The 19870-nt window shown below is 43.8% G+C and overlaps 1 pseudogene; it reads right to left on the reverse strand.

The window, feature by feature from the left end:
• Positions 1-17817: 17817 nt before the first annotated feature.
• On the reverse strand, positions 17818-19240 carry LOC102823450 (annotated as a pseudogene).
• Positions 19241-19870: the final 630 nt, after the last annotated feature.

The following is a 19870-nucleotide window of genomic DNA, read 5'->3' on the forward strand; positions in this document are numbered from 1 at the left end:
ACAATTTCCAATTTTCCCAGATTCATACATTGTACATTCCATGTTCTGATTATTAATGGATGTTTACAGCCATTTCTTTTCATTTTGAGTTCTGCCCCATCAGCAAATGAAGATCCTGAGGTCTTTACTCCCATAGGCTTTACTCCATTCATGTCATCATGGTCAACTCTACTTTGCACTGGCAGCTCTTCCCCAGTTGCATCTTGAGTACCTTCCAACCTGAAGGGCTCATTTTCTGGTACTATTTCTGACAGTGTTTCTGTGCTATTCATAAGGTTTTCAGTGACTAAATATTTGGAAGTAGTTTGTCACTCCTTCTTCCTAGTCTGTCTTCATCTGGAAGCTCATCTGAAACCTGTCCACCATGGGTGACTCTGCTGGTATTTAAAATACCCATGGCATAGCTTCCAGAATCAAAGAAAATGAAAACAAGTCCACGAGAGCCAAAATATGAACTTGAATATACCCCACCTGAACTTAGAGATCATCTAAAGAACAGATTAGGTAATTTAACACTAAAGACTGAAGACCAGAAGAGTTGTGGGATGACATCAAGAACATCATAGAGGCAGACAGGCACAGGGAACCAGCACTAAAAATGATGCAGTGACATTTGCAAAAAGGAGGTGCAGGAGATTCTGCACATTTTTTCCTCCCCTTCCCTGTTGTGCCTTCTTTGCCCATTCCTGACACCTTCAGGCAGGTGGGTGCACAAACCCCCAAAAGAAAGTCCAGTGTTAAGCCCACAGTTTTTCCCATGGCACAGAGAGAAAGAGCCCTATTGGTCCCAAGGGAAAATTCTTTGGCAGCTGCTTATGACGTCAGCATCTGGGTCGCAGCCCTAAAATTAACTTTTGTGGAACCTTTTACTCCACCATATCCAGCAAGAAAAAAGCAGGCCTGTCAGGCCTGACAGACAAACCATATGAACAATCTGTAAAACCCCAACATAAAAAGACACAACTATCTCGAGAATTACGCTGTGCACACACAGATTTCTAACTGACTTTCAGAGACAAAAATAGTAGACAATCTTTCTCAATATCTATCTGTTCACCTCTATGGTGGTGACTAGAGGAGGTGCCTGAGTGAGCAGACACCACAACCCACTGCTGGAGGCTTCTATGGTGCACATACACTGCCTGTGTAGCAAGGTGACTGGCCAGTCAGCCAAAGTTTTGTTTTTGTTTCAAAGTGGTGGTTTTTGTCTCTGATTTTATATTGCTTCTGCTTTTGGTCCTTTTGATCACTCATTTTTCCTGGAGGTGGGATCTTTTCCTCCCTACATTAACCGGGAAGAGACAGCAATTGTGGCCATATAGCCAAGCTACAAGCATACCCCATAAAATTCCACCATTAAGACAAGAGCCAATAACAGCTGCTAAGCATTATATGAGAAAATGGAAGCCTATCTCATGATCATATCCACCAAGAGACACACTGTAAGCTTAATAGCACAGCAACAAACATCCATTTAAGCATTAAAAAACCCACATAACTACTGGAAATGACCCAAAAGAAACACACACACACACACACACACACAACAAAAGATATCAAAACATGTCCAAAACCAGAAAAAAGTAACTGAGACAAATGAGCTGGAGAAAGACAAAGGCTCTCCCGAAGAGGAAGAACAGGTTTTGGATTTGCCTGAGAAGGAATTCAGAAGAATAATAGAAACAAATTCAAGTGCTCTGAAAAGGAGTGGAGGAAAACAAGGAAGAAGTCAGGAAAGTACTACAAAGCAATCAAACAAGATCGAAACAGCATAGGAAACAATTCAAAACATTCAAAAAGAGGTCCAGATGATTGATAATAAAATATCAGAAGTGGACAATACACTGAAAGGGGAAAGAAGCAGAATTGAAGAGATGGAAGCCAGAACCAGTGATCTGGAAGACAAATCTCTACAGTTAAGATAGAAGAGCAAGCAGAAAAAAAGGATTAAAAAATCTGAAGAGAGTTTAAGATTCATGCTGGATAACATGAAGAGGAAAAACTTAAGAATTATTAGCATTCCGGAACAGGAAGAATCAGAGAAGTCCACAGCAGAGATAGTTGAAGAGCTTCTGGAAGAAAATGTCCCTAACATCTTGAAAGATGAGAAGATAAACATTCAAGAAGTCGAACATATCCCAGGAAAGACAGACCGCAAAAGAAAATGACCAAGACATATAATAATCAAGCTCTCCAAAATCAAAGACAAGGAGAGAATCCTAAAAGCGGCCAGGGTAAAGAGAAGTGTTACGTACAAAGGCAAGCAAATCAGATTAAGCTCTGACTTCTCAGAAGAAACCAAGCAGGCAAGAAGGCAATGGGGAGACATATACAAAACCCTAAAAGAAAAGAAAAAAAAAACTGCCAACCAAGAATCGTCTATCCAGCGGATAATTTATGCATTATCCTGGTGTGGCACTGAAGGATAATGCACTGGACCACAAGGTCAGTAGTTCAAACCCACCAGTCACTCCTCAGAAATCCTATACAGGATATCTATGAGTCGGAATCGACTCTACAGCACCTAACAACAACATGCCTGTGGTTATGGGACCATTTTGAATGTGATACTAAGGCATAAAGAGATTAAAGTGGTACAAAGAAGTAAAGAGGAGTCTTGGTGTGGCATTGTAGGATCTGTATTTGGACTGCAAACCACAAGGTTGTTGGTTCAAACCCACCAACAACTCCTTGGAAGTCTTATGCGGGGTCACCATGAGTCAGAACTGCCTTAACAACACTAAACAACAAACAACAAGGAGTAAAGATGAAAGTGGAACTAAAGCTTAAGGAGGCCCCCACCTTAGTAGAAGGTGTAGCTCATCACTACTCTTACTTTCCCTAGTGGTCATGGTCTAACTCTAATCTCTAAGACTGCTTTGGAAACGTTTTCTCTCTTGCCCTGGATCTTGCATCTGGCTCGTTCCATCTGGCCAGCTGTCTGTGGGACTTTGGGCCCATCACCTGACCTGATTCACCAGCTTCAGACAGCCTCGTGCATCAACAGCCTGTCAGCTGGCCTGCCAATTTGAGTTTCTCAGCTCCTGAGACTGTTGTTGTAAAGTGCTGTTGAGTCCATTTGACTCATAGTGACCTTGTACAGGGTTTCAAAGGAGTGGCTGGTGAGTTTGAACAGTGCCCTTCCTGTTCAAACTGACCTTACAGTCCAGTGCTTATCCTACAGTGCCACACTAGGAACTCCAGACTGATCTCTGAACTACAGATTTTGGATTTGCCAGCCTCTGCAATTGTGTGAGCCATTTCTTTGGACGATTTTGAGTTTTGTGAGACATTGCAGCATAGTGCAGAACCCTGAGACTTGACGGAGGGAGGACTAATGATTGATATCAAAGACTATGGTGGTGATGGTGTGCTGTGGAGTCAGTTCCGACTCACAGAAACCCTGTATAGAGTTTCCATGGCTGTACATCTCTAAGGAAACAGAAAGTCTCACCTTTCTCCTGTGGAACGGATGGTAGTTTTGAGCTGCTAACCTTTAGGTTAGCGGCCCGACTCATAATCACTACGCTACCAGAGCTCCTTATCAAAGACTATTTGTTGTTGTTGTTGTTAGGTGCCATCGAGTCGGTACCGACACATAGCGACCTTATGCACAGCAGAACGAAACACTGCCTGATCCTGGGCCAACGTCACTACTGTTGCCACGCTTGAGTCCATCGATGCTGCCACCTGGCCAATCCATCTTGTTGGGGTTCTTCCTCTTTTTCTCTGACCCTCCATCTTACCAAACATGATATCCTTCTCCAGTGACTGTTCTCTCCTGACAAAATATCCAAAGTATGAGAGACAAAGTTTGGCCATCTTGGCCTCCAAGGAGCACTCTGGCTGCATTTCTTCCCACACAGATCAAAGACTATGGAGGAGTATAATATGTCGAAAAAGCTCAACAGTTGGAATATCTTTCACCTCCAACTCATATGGACCAAGCTTGTGCTGATCTTTCTAAAAGAAATTATTCAAGCAGTCTAAAACATAAAATGTAAAAGAAAATCTCTGGAAATACTGTGGCTATTTTCCTTCCCATCAAAAGCTGGTGTCTAACCTCTTTCCTTGAGTTCAGACTGGCCTTAGTGACTGGCTTCTAACAAGCAAAAAGAAGGTGGTTCAATGAGGTCAGGCCAGAACACATGATTGGCGTCCACCTTTGGAACCTGGGGTCACCATGGAAGGAGTCCAGCTAGCCTGAACACCCACACTGCAGAGACCACATGGGAAGGCCTCCTAGAGGCAGACATGCCAGGAGCCCCTGCTGTCCTCTCAGGACATTGGTATTCTCTTCAGTTGTCATATCCTGTCTCACAAGGCCACAGAGCACCTCCCAGGTGGGAGCTGAGCTGTTTCTGTCCTGAGTGAGGTGAGTGAGGCCGTAGGGTGTGAAGTTTAGGGAGACACTCCCCTATCCTGCCATGTGGTAAGAAGGTGTGGTAAGAAGGGCCTCCATTCTCAGCCCCCCAGATATTATCAAATGTCCTCTTGAGGGTGCAAACTTACCGCTGATGAAGAACCCCTAACCCAGGTATGAGCTCTGCCTCCACCATTTCCCAGTCACATGATCCTGGGCAAACAACGTCCCTGTCACTCAGGGTCCTCATCTGTAAAGTGGAAAACAATAACAGTACTGCCCTCACATGGTGAATGTAGGTACTATATCAGAACCCATGAAAGCACGTGACACAATCTGTGCTTAGCTTCAGAGAAGGGGGCAGCTATTTTTCCATCAACCTCCACTGTCTCTCCTCCAAACTCAAGTCTGTGCAGCAGGGAGCAGGCGCATGATAAAAATCTGTTTACAGTGGATGTAGGAGTGAATCATTAACCAGTTCATTAGTGCATTAATTAGGCAATTAACAAGGAGCCCAATAGTCCCATCCATGCACCAGTACATATGCTAATTAGGAGACATCTTGGTCTCACATCTCAGGGCAGTTAGGATTAGAGACTCATGGCTGGGCTGTCTGAGTTCAACTCTAGCTCTGCCTCAATCTGATCTTGTCCTTTAACCCCTTGGCATCTTTGTTCTTCATCTGTAAAATGAACACAATGAAAGTGCCCAGTTCACAGGGCTACGAGGGCTAAGTGGATTACATAAACTTGTGCCTACCAAATCGGGCTGAGAACCTTAAAGTCAGCAGTTGGAAACTACCAACTGCTCCACAGGAGAAAGATAAGGCTTTCTGCTCCCATAAAGATTTATAGCCTTGGAAACCCTGTACAGGGTCGCTATGGTTTGGAACTGACTCGACGGCACTTAACAACAACAACAACAACCAATGCTATATCTTATATTATCATCTGCTGCAAAAGACCTCTTTAAAGTGTTCAAGAGCAAAGAGAACCAAAGTGCACTTGACCCTAGCTATGGTATTTTCAGTCTCCTCATATGCATGTGACTCGACGGCACTTAACAACAACAACAACATATGCATGTGAAAGTTGAACAATAAGAAAGACAGGAGAAGAACAGATGCATTTGAACTATGGTGTTGGTGAAGAATACTGAAAGTACCATGGGCAGCCAGAAGAACAAATAAAGCTGTTTTGGAAGAAGTACATCGGGATTGCTCCATGGAAGTGACAATGGTGAGATTTTGTCTCCCGTACTTTGGAAATGTTGTCAGGAACAACCAGTCCCTGGAGAAAGCCTTCATGCTTGGTAAAGTGGAGGGTCAGAAAAAAAAGAGAAAAACTCTTGGAATGGTTAGGGCTGTGTGTCAACTAGTCCAGATTTCCAGAGGTTTAGCAGTTGGGATATGCTTAATTAACAGGCATACTTAACTCTGTGATGAATGGCTATGAGCAGCCAATCAGTTGAAGGGATACTTCCTTGGGTATGTGGTCTGTTCCCAATATAATGGATCCATGGGAAAGTCTCTCTCTTTCTCTTCCCCCAGGAACTTGGGACTCTGATTGTAAGCCATTCCCTTGATAATAAACCTCTGTAGAGAGAAAGAGAGAGAGTAAGAGTATTCCTGAAAACTTAATTGTGCTCATGAGGAATCTGTACATGAACCAAGAGGCAGTTGTTCAAACAGAACATGGAAACACTGAATGGTTTAAAATTAAGAAAGGTGTGTGACAAGGTTGTATTCTTTTACCATACTTATTCAACCGTATGCTGAGCAAATAATCTGAGAAGCTGGGTTCTATGAAGAAAAACGTGGCATCAGGATTGGAGAAAGACTCATTAACAACCTGCGATATGCAGATGATACAACCTTGCTTGCTGAAAGTGAAGAAGACTTAAAATACTTACTGATAAAGATCAGAGAGCACAGCCTTCAGTATGGGTTACATCTCAATGTCAAGAAAACAAAAATCCTCACCGCTGGAGCAATAGACATCATTCTTATCAACAGAGAAATGATTGAAGTTGTCAAGGACTTCATTCTTCTTGGATCAACTATCAACACCCATGGAAGCAGCAGTCAAGAAATCAAACGATGTATTGAATTAGGCAAATCTGCTGCACAAGACCTTTTTAAAGTGTTGAAGAACAAAGATGTCAGTTTGAGGACTAACGTGCACCTGACCCAAGCCATGGTATTTTTGATAACCTCATATGCATGTGAAAGCTGGACAGTGAATAAGGAAGACCGTAGAAGAATTGATGCTTTTGAGTTATGGTGTTGGAGGAGAATATTGAAAGTGCCATGGGTTGCCAAAGAACCAACAGATCTGTGTTGGAAGAAGTGCAACCAGAGTGCTCCTTGGAAGCCAGGATGGCCAAACTTCGTCTCTCATCCTTTAGGCATATTGTCAGAAGGGACCGGTTACTGGAGAAGGATATCATGTTTGGTAAGGTGGAGGGTCAGAGAAAAAAAGAACGACCCCCAGCGAGATGGATTGGCATCATGGCAGCATCAATGGGCTCAAGCATGGCAACAATTGTAAAGTTGGCCCAGGACCAGGCACCTAACAACAATATATATTTTTTTCACTGGTTTTGCTTCTCTAGAAAACCCAGCCTAAGACATTTGGTACCAAGATAGTGGGGTTCTAGAGAAACAAAGTCGTAAGGATGAGCTTTCTAAATTTGTTCTCAAATCTGACTAATTTTAAAGACACTAATAGAGGGTGGAGGCATGTCTGGGCTCCACTTCATAGGAACTGGCCTTGGACTGATTTTGAATTTGATTCTCTTTCCCTCTTGTGGAATCAGAAGAAGTCTGACATGGTCCCCACATGGTTTTTGCAGTTGGCATCAGGAGCAGAATTCATGCAATGGCTCCAAACTCATGGAAACATGAGGTTTTATAAGAGAGAAAAAAAAAAAAAAAGTCTTTTCAAAGGAGCAGTGGAGTAGATAATAATTGGAGTGGATTTAAGGGAGCGGAGAAATGAATTGGAGGCAATGAGTACAAACTATTAACTTATTTTGAGAAATTTTAATGTTGTTGTTGTTAGGTGCCATCAAGTAGGTACCGACTCATAGTGACCCTATGCACAACAGAATGAAACAAGGCCCGATCCTGGGCCAACCTCACTATTGTTGCCACACTTGAGCCCATTGATGCTGCCACTTTGTTAATCTATCTCACTGGGGATCTTCCTCTTTTTAATGCGTATGATTTATAGGTGTCAAGTTGACAAGGGTGGGCTATAATAGTTAGGGTTTTGTGTCATCTTGGCTAGACCAGGATTTCCAGAGGTTTAGCTGTTGGGATGTGCTTATTCCCATGGTGATGAAACCTAATACAGGCATCGTTAACTCTACGATGAGTGGCTATGAGCAGCCAATCAATATATATATATATAGAGAGAGAGAGAGGTTTATTATCACGGAAATGACTTACAACTTCTGAGTCCCAGGTCCCCAGGAGACAAGAGAGAGCCTTTCCTGTATGTCCATTATGTTGGGAGCAGGCCACACCCTCAAGGAAGCATCCCTTCCATTGAAGGGATATTTATATATACATAGAGAGAGAGTCCTGGTGTGGTGCTGGGGGTTAAGGCACTAGACTGCTTCTCTAGAAAATCTGAACTAAGACAACCCTCAATGAGATGGATTAACACAGTAGTGACGACAGCAATGGACTCAAACATAATAATTGTGCGGAGGTCGCAGGATGGGGCAGCGTTTTGTTCTGTTGTGCATAGGATGACTATAGGCAGAATTGATGCCAAAGCACCTAATAACATCAACATATTATCATCATTCCCTCTGGCTCTCCACCTCTGTGCAGGCGTCTCTCTGTTCTCTGCTTGTGTCTAGCCCACTCCCCTTTCCAGGCCTTTGTACTTGCGATGGAATCTCTGGGTAGTGAACATGCTCAGTCACTACCAAAAGGTTGGAGTTTCTAGTCCACCCGAAGGTACTTCAAAAGAAAGACTTGGCGATCTTCATCTGAAAATACCAGGTGCTGAAAACCCTCTGGAGCACAGCTCTACTCCAATACACATGGGGTCACCATGAGCATTCCATGAGTTTTCATTGGCTGGAATTTTTAGAAGTAGATCACCAGGTCTTTCTTCCTACCCCATCTCCATCTGGCACTCCCCTGAAATCTTGTCAGCATCATAGCTACACGGACAGGAAGGTGGTGACTGCACATGAGGGGCATGGGCCAGGAATTGAACCCATGTCTCTTGCATTACTTGACCATGTTGCTGTTGGTTGCCATGAAGTCATGGATTCTGACTCACTGCACCCCCATGTGTACAGAGTAGAAAGGGGCTCCATACAGTTTTCAAGGCAGTGAAGAAGATCATCAGAATAGGCTCTCTTTCAAAACACTTCTGGAGGGACTCGAACCTCCAAACCTTCAACTAGCAGACAGCATGTTAACCATTTGCACTACCCAAGCACTCCCATTTGATCACGTGATTGTTTAGGTGCTGCAGAGTCGATTCTGACTGACCCAGAGGGTTGTATAGGCTGTAATGTTTGTGGCCACCACTCATCTATCAGTTTGTCATATTGTGGTGGCTTGTGAGTTGCTGTGATTCTGGAAGCTATGCCACGGGTAGTTTAAATACCAGCAGGGTCACCCATGGTGGACAGGTTTCAGATGAGCTTCCAGACTACTTCCGGATACTTAGTCACCGAAAACCTATGAGCAGTGTAACACTGTCAGCACCAGAATATTGAATACAGAAACATGATGAAGAATAGCAGAATATTATCAAGGATATTGCCAGAAGATGAGCCCTCAGGTTGGAAGGCATTCAAAATATGATTGGGGAACAGCTGCCTCCTCAAAATAGAGTTGACCATGATGAACACAAATGGAGTAAAGCCTTCAGGAACTTCATTTGCTGATGATGGGGCACAAATCAAAATGAAGAGAAATAGCTGTAAACATCCACTAATAATTGGAACATGGAATGTATGAAGTATGAATCTAAGAAAATTGGAAGTTGTCAAAAATGAAATGAAATGCATAAACATCAATATCTTAGGCATTAGTGAGCTGGAATGGACTGGTATTGGCCATTTTGAATCTGACATCCACATGGTTTACTATGTATGCCAGGAATGACAAATTGAAGTAGAATGGTGTTGCATTCATTATCAAAAAGAACATGGCAAGATCTGTCTTGAAGTACAATGATGTCTGTGATAGAATAGCATCCCTGTGCCTACAAGGAAGACCAGTTAATACCACTATTACTCAAATTTATGCACCAGCCACTAATGCTGAAATTATGAAACTGAAGAATTCTATCAACTTCTTCAGTCTGAAGTTGATCAAACATGCAATCAAGATGTGTTGATAGTTACTGGCAAATGAAATGCAAAAGTTGGAAACAAAGAGGAAAGGTCAGTAGTTGGAAAATATGGTCTTGGTGATAGAAATGATGCTGGAGATCACAGGATAGAATTTTGCAAGATTAATGACTTCTTCATTGCCAATATAGTTTTTAAACAACATAGAAGACAGTGATACACATGGCCTTCATCAGATGGAATATACAGAAATCAAATTGACTGCATCTGTGGAAAGAGATGGTGGAAAAGCTCCATATCATCAGCCACAACAAGGCCAGGGGCAGACTGGGGAACAGACCATCAATTACTCATATGCAAGTTCATGTTGAAGCTGAAGAAAATGAAAACAAGTCCATGAGAGCCAAAATATGAACTTGAACATATTCCACCTGAATTTAGAGATCATCTGAAGAACAGATTTGATATATTAAACACTAAAGACTGAAGACCAGAAGAGCTGTAGTATGACATCAAGAACATCATACAGAAGAAAGCAAAAGGTCATTAAGAAGACTAGAATGAGGGGAAAGATCAAAATAATTGTCAGAAAAGACTCTGAAGTTTGCTCTCTAGCATAAAGATGCTAAAGCAAATATAATAAATGAGGAGGTAAAAGAGCTGAACAGAAAATTTCAAAAAGCAGCTCAAGAAGACAAAGTCAAATATTATAACAAAATGTGCAATGACCTGGAGTTATACAACCATAAGGGAAGAACATGCTCAGCATTTCTCAAGCTGAAAGAACTGAATAAAAAATCCATGCTTCAACTTGCAATACTGAAAGTATTCTACAGGCAAAATAAAGGATCTCTGGTAGTGTTGTGGTTCTGAGTCGGGCTGCTGACCTCAAGGTCAGCAGTTTGAAGGTACCAGCTGTACTACTGAAGAAAGATGAAACTTTCTGCTCTCAAAAAGATGCACAGCCTTTAAATGGGTCAGGTAAATAGTGTTATATGTTCAACTTTGGAACAACAGGGTTCTGTGATACAGGGTTCGAGGCATAGCCTGAATGGGTAAGAGAGGGGAAATAATGTTTAGATACCTGACTGTGTTAAGGATATTGGTTTCCCTTGCCTACTTTTAAAAATAAACACTTGAGTGGCATAGAAAGGAATATTGGGAAACATGATTACAGAAAGATGGTAAGACCATTTCTAGCCTATAACTGATTGGAATAACTAAAAGAAATTCTAGAACTTGTCCTGTTAAATAGGCTACTTGTGGACCCTTTGTAGTGTATAGAAAGAACTTTAGGTGGAATCCTGAGTCCCATCCAGAACCTTCTGAGGTGAGACATTCCCACTTGAAAGGACAAGCAGACCAGCCTGGAACAGATAGAGCAACAGAAGATACTTCTTGAAAAAAGACCAACAGGAAAAATCAAAAACAACAATGGCAGTCTGATTGGCACCACAAGAACAAACAAGTTGTTCACTGGGAAGCCATCAAGGCAAGCAATCAAGTTCCTTCAGGACAAACTTCCCTCTAAGACTGAAACTCAAAGGTAACACGTGAACAGACATGTAAGCTTGCTGGTGACCACATTGGTCTACTGGTGAGTGGAAGGGGGGAAAGGCAGATGAAGAAATGGACTGAGTTTGACCACGTTCCATAGACTCCTGTCAACCTGGAGGCGAGAGAGAGAAGAGGAAGGGTTGGTTGATCCAAACTGTGGTGAGACCTGGGGTCACCTGAGCCCATGGACAAGGACATAGTCACAGACGGTTAGAACTGAGAATGAAGCATCCAGCTGATATGAAGTGAGGGGAGATGCACAAGAACACCCAAACTTGCAGATAGTATCCATTTGACCTAGCCTCGAGGGCTTGATAATCAGAACTCTACTAGAGGAAGATAAAAAATAAAATAAAATAATTTTTTTGTAAAGTAAACGAATGTGAATTGCTACAATTTGATGAACTTTGCTGTGCATAAGGTCACTATGGGCCGGTACCAACTCGGTGGCACCTAACAACAACAATAGCTCAAAATACCAACAGAGAGGGAAGGAGTCTTCACATCAAGTATCAATGTTATCCCCTCTGTACACAGGGTAGATAGAGATGGGCATCTTAGACATGGGCTACCTAAAATGAGGGGATGATAAAGGCATGAAGTAACTGGCTTACAAGATTTCAAGAGGGTGTTTAGTTTCAGAGTATGTGGCAGAATGTAGAACCCCCACTGAATAGTTTTCATCTTGTCTAGATGGGTCTGGTTAAAAGAGATGGGGACAAGAGTCTCATGAGTCAATAGTGCGTAATTGTTACCATGACTAATTGTTACTGTCACAATTGTAAACATAGAAGTGTTTTGTTACAAAAACTGGGGAGTAGTTAATCTTACAGTCCAGAAATAAAGGACCCTAGGACCATCAAGGGAGAAGAGCACAAGTAGAATGGAGGACTTTAGCCAGAGAAACAGTGACACCAGAGATGGAGGCAGAGATGGGGACATGGAGAGGGGGAGTGGCTGAGATTCTAGATTCATGGGAAGAGAGGGACTGAGAGCTGGCGGTCAGGAGGCAGACTTACAGAATGTGCATTTTTGTGGTGTAAATTATTATACATATCTGAGTGTTTTTTAAAAAGGAGTTAAAATGAATAGAGAGAAATACTGTTAATTGATGTTAACATGGAGGGGATTATTGTCATTGTAATGAAACAAGGTATATGATTTGTTGTATGCAAAACTGATAATCTGCCCTGTAAACTTTCTCTCAACTCACAATAAAAACTTTATATATATATATACAACCTTGGAAACCCTATACAGAGTCACTATGAGTCAGAACCAACTCCATGGCACACAACCATCACCAACCACCATGCACAAAGTATTGAATGATGCAGAAAGCATCAAATGAATATGAAAGGATTACCGAGTCACTGTACCAGAAAGAAATGGTAATGTTCAGCCATTTCAAGAGATAGCATATGATCAAGAGTCAATGATTCTGAAAGAAGTTCAAGGTGCACTGAAGGCATTGGCAAAGAACATGGAACCAGGAATTGATTGAGTACAAATTGAAATTTTTCAACAAACTGATGTGGCACTGGAGACACTCACTCATCTGTGCCAAAAAATTTGGAAGACAGCTTACCTAGTCAACTGACTGGAAGAGATCCATACTTGTACCCATACCAAAGAGAGGTGACCCAATGGAATACAGATATCATTGGACACTATCATTAATATTACATTCAAGTAAAATTTTGCTAAAGATAATACAAAATTGGCTGCAACCATACATTGACAGAGAACTTCCAAAGCTTCAACCCAGATTCAGAAGAGGACATGGAATAAGGAATATCATTGCTGAAACAGATGGATCTTAGCTGGAAGCAGAGAATACCAGAAATTTACCTGTACTTTAATGACTATGCAAAGGTTTTTGATTGTGTGGATCATGACAAACTATGGACAATATTGTGCAGAATGACTGTTCCAGAACACTTAATTGTGCTCACGACAAACCTGTACATAGACCAAGAGGCAATTAGGCAATGGTTCAAACAGAACAAATGAATACTGAATGGTTTAAAATTAGGAAAGGTGTGTGACAGGGTCACATTCTTTCACCATACTATTCAATCTTTATGCTGAGCAAATAACCCGAGAAGCTGGGTTCTATGAAGAAAAATGTGGCATCAGGATTAATAACCTGCAATATGCAGATAATACAACCATGCTTGCTGGAAGCAAAGAGGACTTAAAATACTTACTGATGAAAATGAAAGACCAGAACCTTTGGTATGGATTGTATCTCAATGTAAAGAAAATAAAAATCCTCACCAGTGAACAATAAATAATATCCATATAAATGGAGAAAGATTGACGTTGTCAATGACTTTGTTTTGCTTGGATCAACCATCAACATTCACGGAAGCAGCAGTCAAGAAATTAAACAACATTTTGTTTTGGGCAAATCTGCTGCACAAGACCTCTTTAAAGTGTTCAAAAGCAACAATATCAGTTTGAGGACTAAGGTGATCCTGACCCAAGTCTTGGTATTTTCAGTAACCTCATATGCATGTGAAAGTTGGACAGTGAATAAGGAAGACAGTAGTGGAATTAATGCATTTGAGTTATGGTGTTGAAGGAGAATATTAAAAGTACCATGGACTGCCAAAAGAACAAACCAATCTGTGTTGGAAGAAGTACAGTCAGAATGCTCTCTGGAAGTCAGGGTGACTTGTCTCCATATTTCAATCATATTGTCAGAAGGGAGCAGTCCCTGGAGAAGAATATCGTGTTTGGTAAAGTGGAGGGTCAGAGAAAAAGAGGAAGACCCCCCTCCCCACGAATGAATTGGCACAGTGGCAGCATCAATGGAATCAAAAGTAACAACAAATGTGAGGTTGGTGCAGGACATGCAGCAGTGTTTCGTTCTGGTGTGCAAAGGGTCACTGTGAATCGACACTGACTCGATGGCACCTAACAACAACAACAACAAAGGCTTATGAAGGTAGATTGCCAGACCTTTCTTCCATGGGACCTCTGGATGAGTTCAAACTGCCAAACTTTCAGTTAGTATCTGAGCACCTAACCATTTCTCCACCAGGGCTCCTCTATTTAGCCATGTTGTTGTTAAGTGCCCTTGAGTCAGTTCTGACTCATAGCAACTCTGTATAGGGTTTTCAAGGCTTTAAATATCTTTGCAGAAGCAGAAAGTCTTGTCCTTCTTCTGTGGATCAACTGGTGGGCTTGAACCACTGACTTGTGATTCCACAGAACTTCCTATAGGGATTGAGAAGAACCTTTCAATTGAGAGCAGCCTTCATGCTAACTGTGGTATCTCACTTCCTAACTCCATAGCAATAACGCCAACAAGTCTTGGGTGCTAAATTGCGTGATGTCTTTAACGTGTCAGAATTCAGGACTTGATGACTCCACCAGTGAACCAGAGCCTATCGAATGTCAAGCCATTCCTTTCAGGAATTCTCTACATTGAATGTGTTCGTTCATTTCTGTTATAATATAAATAGGATGCTCCTCCTCCTTGTTTTCTCTAGGCTGTTCAGAAACTAGTCTTAGGCAAGATGGCTGCCTCATTGACCCAGTCCTAGAGGAGATGGAAGCATCTCTTTATATTATAATGGAATATTGTTGTTGTTAAATGCTGTCAAGTCAATTCTGACTCATAGCGACCCTGTGTAGGGTTCTGAGGCTTTACATCTCCACAGGAGCAGAAAGCCTCATCTTTCTCCTACAGAGCTGCTGGTGGGCTCGAACTGCAGACCTTGTGGTTCATAGTCCAGTGTTTTTAGTATGCAGCCACTGGAATAGACTCCATTAATCGTAGTAGGTCCCTATTGCACCATGAAGCACAAGTTGGAAAATAGTAACTTCATATAAGTCTTTCAGTTTACAGACACAGAGAGAATGTAAGGCCCAGAGAGGTCCACTGAGTCCGTCAAGATCACACTATCCCCTGAATCCTAGACCATAATATTTTCCACTGGGGTCAGACGTGAACACAGACCTTGGACTCCAATACCCACCTTATCAGCCAATCCGGTTACCACCAAGTCAATTCCAAGTCATGGTGATCCCATGTGTGCCAGACTAGAACTGCACTCCATGGGGTTTTTAATGGCTATAACCTTTTGGAGTTTTGGTGTGGGGTTGTAAAATAAGCAATAGACTACTTACCACAAGATTAGCAGTTCAAATCTACCAGTTGCTCCTTGGAAACCCGATCAGCATTGCTATGAGTTGGAACTGACTCAACAGCACTTAACAATGACTACCACAACCTTTTGGTAGCAGAACTTCCAAAGCACCTCTGGGCAAGTTGGAACCGCCAAGCTTTTCATTTTAAATCGTATATTAAAGTTAACACACCCAATAGAATTTGCTTTGAATACCCCCATTCCAGAAACGTTCACTCAGCAAATATTTTCTAAGAATTGTATGCATGTTGTTGTTAAGTGTGTCATAGATTCGGTTCCGACTCACAATGACCCTGTATAGGATTTCCGAGGAGCGACTGGTGAGTTTGAATCACCGACCTTACTATTCAAACTGACCTTGAGGTGGAGTGCTTATTCTATGGCTCCACAGCAGGATATACACTGCATATTTTGCTGTGAGCAAGACATAGTTGTTCAGGAAACCCGTAATAATGTGTTCCTTAAAGAAATTCTTATTGATTGATCTGTCCTTGATCACCCAGCTTCAAACCAGGGATTTCTAAGGAATTACATATTCACATCTCATTTGAATCCATTAACATTCTTCACATTTAGATCAAATGGTAATAATTTCATTCTCGACTGAAAGGTTTCAGGAATAAAATGCTCCCCCTTCACTATGCAGATGGCAAAGAAGAAAGACAAAAAGATGGGGGAACAAAACAAAAGAGATTAGTTATTGGAGCTTTTTCATTTAGCACCTCAGCCAACAGATTTTCCCATTTCAAATTCATTCTAATTTCATCTCTGGTGTTTGCATTTTCATTAAAATGCATGCCCTTTCTGATTTTGTCTACAAATAATGGCTATTTAGAAATGGGCTTTCTTTTTGAGAAAGCATTCAAAGACCTTCTGAAAACACAATTTATCCACAGAACTCTAAAACATACTATAAGTTTGAGATTGAAAGAGCTCTAACTATTATTCTAGATTATCTTTCAGTGAACTGACAACATCGGTCTAGGAATGGGAAGAAATATCTTACACATTTTTAAAGATGAGAAAATATATATTAGAATCCCAGACTTGAGACGCTCTGATCAGAGTCAGCTTGCAACCCAGATACCAGATCTCATATGAAGGAACCAGAGAAATCAGAAGCTATGCAAAATCATTTGCCCCTCTATGTCCCTTTAAAGAAAGAAATCCTGATGGTGCAGTGGGTTAAGTGTTAGGTTGTTAGCTGCAAGGTCAGAGGTTCAAACCCACCAGCTACTTACTCTTTGGGAGCAGAATGAGGTTTTCTGTTCGTATCAAGATTAGAAAACTCTATGGAGCAGGTCTACTCTAACAGGGTCACTATGAGTCTGAATCAACATGATGCCAATGGATTAGCCCTGGGGAAGACGTGGTTAAATACTAGGACAGCTATTCAAATCTGCCAACCTGTTCCCAGAAAGATGAGAAACTCTGTGGGGCATTTCTATTCTGTCCTGTGGGATCACTATGAGTCAGGTTTGGGAATTTGGCAATGGGTTTGGTCCCCCCTTCCCCTTTGGTACCTATAAGGCCAAGCTATACAGGGTCACTATGAGTCGGAACTGACTCCACGGTACTTAACAACAACAATCCTACAAGAAGATTCCTAGTGTGCTGTGGGATAATGCACTGGAACACAAGGTCTGCGATTCAAACTCACCAGCTGCTTCTAGGAAACATTATACAGGGTCACTATGAGGCACTTAACAGCAACAAACCCTACACGAAAATCAGCCTGGACTTTCAGATACAGAGAAAATCTACACTGCTTTTAAAGATGTTCTCCTCGTTTCTCCAGGAGCCATTCTGAAACCCAACCTGACAAAACAAAGAAAATCACCCCATAATCCACATCACTTGTATTTATTAGACACAAGAACAGATCAGGAAGGATCCTTTGGCTGAAGTAAAGAGACCTGCTAACCCAGAAACTGCATAAGCACACAGCCACAGAAAGCAGGACACAGGAAAGCCACCGTCTCCCACCCCATAGCCACCACACACACACTGATCTGTGACTGAAACTTCAATCCTAATATAGAGCCATCCTTGGGCATTTGCTTTGTTTTAAAAGGGAGGGGTGAAGATATTGTATAAGGACCAACAATCACTTCTTTTTTTATTTTGGTAATACCTAAATTTCACCTTCTCTAACAGAACATGGGGATTGCTGCTAGACTCGGGTATATTTGAGTTTGTTCCAAGCCCCTCAGGGCAATTCTTCCACTAATCAATCAGTCTCTGGAGGTCTTTAAGCATATGGACTACAGCACAGTGACACAATGACAGGTGATAAATTAAACAGCAACTGGAAATGTGTAGTTGTGTGTGTGTGTGTGTGTGTGTCTGTGTGTGAATGTCTGGCCAGTTAGCTATATTGGTATACATTCACGAGGGATTTTCTTCTACAATTTACTGGAATCCATTTGGGGTGAAAGGTGTAATTTTCCCTAATGAAACTTCCCCCTCACAGTCGAGTTCCCAAACAGATTCGGCGGCAGGGTCCTCATCTGGGAAAGTTTGTGAGATCTGGGACATGTGATCAAATGGTGCCTCCTCCACCTTGTCCCGCTCCCCAGCCCCAGAGGTGACGGCGTTGGGGATCATGTGGATGTAAGCAGCTGCGATCTCCTTGTGGAAGACTGTGTCCTGGTGATAGGAGATTAGCTCATTGCTGATGTTCACCGTCTCCACCCGGGTGCGCCAGCAGAGGCTACACCCCAGCAGCTGGGCAAACACCTTCCGGAAGTCGGCGTTGAAGGCGTAGATGATGGGATTGAGCGAGGAGTTGGCCCAGCCGAACCAGACGAAGATGTCGAAGGTAGTCTCACTGACGCAGGGGAAGCCGGCCCGGGGGTCTTCGGGGTGGCCACTACAGAAGGGAACCATGCAGTTAAGGATGAAGAAGGGCAACCAGCAGCACACGAAGACCCCCATGACCATCGAGAGCGTCTTGAGAACTTTGGTCTCCTTCGTGATGGACGCCCGCAGGTTGGCGTCGGACGCACAAGGTGCGCGGCTCCGGCAGCTCTGCGCGTGCTCAGCGGCCCTCTCCAGGGAATTGATACGGCGAATCTGCACCTGGGCTATGCGGTAGATGCGCGTGTAGGTCACGATCATGATGACCACCGGGATGTAAAAGCTAATGAGGGACGAGGAGATGGCATACGTGCGATTCAGGCTGGAATCACAGTTCGCCCTTGCCTCCGGCTCTCCGGACTCTTCCCAGGGCGTCCCGTTGACCAGGTTCGATGGGGGATCTACCGCGCCCGAGGAACCCGCCTTGTTCCTATGCCAGTTGAGCTGGACCGGGATGAAGGAGATGAGGATGGACAAAGTCCAGGCCAGGCCGACCATAAGCAAAGCCATATGCTGGGTCATCTTGCGCTCATAGCGGAAGGGCCTCGAGATGGCCCAGTAGCGATCCAAGCTAATGACGCACAGGTTCAGGATGGACGCGGTGGAGCACATGATGTCAAACGCCACCCAGACATTGCAGAACGACCCAAAGGGCCAGTACCCGGCCACTTCGACTACCGCCTTCCAGGGCATGACCAGCAACGCCACGCAGAGGTCGGACACCGCCAGGGACACAATGAAGACGTTGGTCATCTTGGCTCGCAAGTGGCGACTGCGCACGATGGCCGCGCACACCAGCACGTTGCCCAGAAGAGTCCAGAGGATGAGCAGGGTCAGGAAGCAGGCGGTGACCACCTGCGCGGGCCCCAGCGGTGCCGCCCCAGCGGAGCCTCCCATGGCGCCCCCGGGGGGCCAACCGTTGCTGATTCCAGAACCGCGCCGGATCCGCGCTGCCGTTGCGCTCTGGCGACAGCATGGCTGGCTGGGAGACAAGGGCGGGCTGCGCACTGTCCCAGTTTCAGCCCTGCGCCCCCCAGGTGGCCCCATCGGGCACCCCGGGGAGCATCAGGACCCGCAACCAAGGTATCCCTGAGTCCGGGGGGGGGGGCGCTCACCATGCGCTGCGCTGCGGCCCCGGAGAGCGCCGCACTCTGATCTGCAGGTGTCTCTCTTGGCAGATGGGTGCAGTCCCCGCGGCGCCCCTGCTGTCCCAGCGCCGAGACAGCTGCTCCCCAGAACCTACAGAGCGCGGAGTGGGCGGCAGCGGCTGTGTCACGTCCGGCGTACGAGAAGGGAGAACCCGCAACCACCGAGGGGGGAGCAGGGCGAAAGCCGCGCTCTGCTTCCTCGGTCCCTCGCGGCGCCTGGGTCCTTTTTGCGTCCCCACCACACACTCAATACTGGCGCCTTCTTTCTCACTCCGCCCACTGGAGCCTGTATCGAGCCCACAGGTCCAAGAGTGTCAGAAAACCCTCCCTTAAATACAGCCCTGGTGCCCTGGCCACGTACTGGAGAGAGGCCAGAGCAGACAGGTGGAGAGAAGACTCGGGGAATGAGCATTCTAGCATAAAGTGGTGGCCTTGGATTTCTCACCGACCTGAGTTCC

This window comes from Chrysochloris asiatica, unplaced genomic scaffold, assembly GCF_000296735.1.
Source record: "Chrysochloris asiatica unplaced genomic scaffold, ChrAsi1.0 scaffold00454, whole genome shotgun sequence".
In the NCBI taxonomy this organism is placed as follows: domain Eukaryota; kingdom Metazoa; phylum Chordata; class Mammalia; order Afrosoricida; family Chrysochloridae; genus Chrysochloris; species Chrysochloris asiatica.